The sequence below is a fragment of the Orcinus orca genome, chromosome 2 (genome assembly GCF_937001465.1).
Source record: "Orcinus orca chromosome 2, mOrcOrc1.1, whole genome shotgun sequence".
Taxonomy (NCBI): Eukaryota; Metazoa; Chordata; class Mammalia; order Artiodactyla; family Delphinidae; genus Orcinus; species Orcinus orca.
In genome coordinates, this window is record NC_064560.1 from 123,725,463 (window position 1) to 123,726,607 (window position 1,145).

The following is a 1,145-nucleotide window of genomic DNA, read 5'->3' on the forward strand; positions in this document are numbered from 1 at the left end:
GCGGTGCCTCGCAACTGGTCTACGTTCACACTGCAACCAGAGCAATCTTTTGAAAACAAAATCTGACCTCGTCTCCTCCTCAACTAGTCACACAGTCAAAACCCTTCAGTGACAATCTTTCTCTTAAGACAGATTGCAGCCCTTAACATGGCCGGACAGGCCCTGTGTGAAGAGGACCCCACCTGTTTCTGCAGCATCATTTCATATCCTGCTGCAGCCACAGTTCCCTGCCAGTGGCTCACGTGCCGACCACTCCCTCCCATTGCATGGGCTCTGCACATGCTGTTCTCTCTGCTCAGACCATGAATGCCATCCCTCTTTCACCCAGTTAACGCATAATCATCTTTCATATCGTGGTTCCATCACTGTCACTTGTTCAGAGAAGTCCTTCCTGACTTTGATGAGCACAAAAATTCCCTTCTCTGTGCCCTCCAGTGTGGTAGCCACTGCTGTCCCTGCTCGCCCATATCCTCACCCACACCCTCTCAGCGGTCATCCCCACACCCCGAGAGCTCCTTGCTGCAAAACCCTGTGACTTCCTGCCGGATGGCTTTTGTCTGTCCATGAGCGTCCTCCCCCGCACTTGCAGACTGGAGTGCGAGGCAGGAACAGATCAGGTAGACTTTGGGGGCCGTGATATAGAGTCCAGATTTTATTCTTAGTCCAATGGGAAGGTATTTGAGAATTTTAAGCAGAGGACAGACGTGATCTGATTACATTTTTAAAAGGTCACCCAGGCTGCTATATGGAAAATTGACTGTGAAAGGGCACGCGAGGAAGCAGAGAGAGAGACGAGTTGGGAAGCTGGTGCCGTAGGGATCGCTGCGGAAGTACAACTGAAAGCATAATGAAAAATACAGCAGTTAGAGCCTTCAAGTTCAGGGTCAGCTCCAGCCCAGCAGCTTACCTGAGAAGGCCTCTGAAGTCTGTTTCACACAAGTTGGTTCTTGGGGAGAGGGTCAAAAATCTTACTCTTTTTATGTATGAAGTAGGGAAGAACACATACTAATATAAAACCAGATATGCAGTTATCTGTGCTATTAACATGTCATGGCAGGGATGGAGAGAGCAATTAGAGAAAAGTCTAAAGGAGAAGGACAATGAAAACAAGGCTGAGGAACACTTTCCGGAATATCAGACAGGTG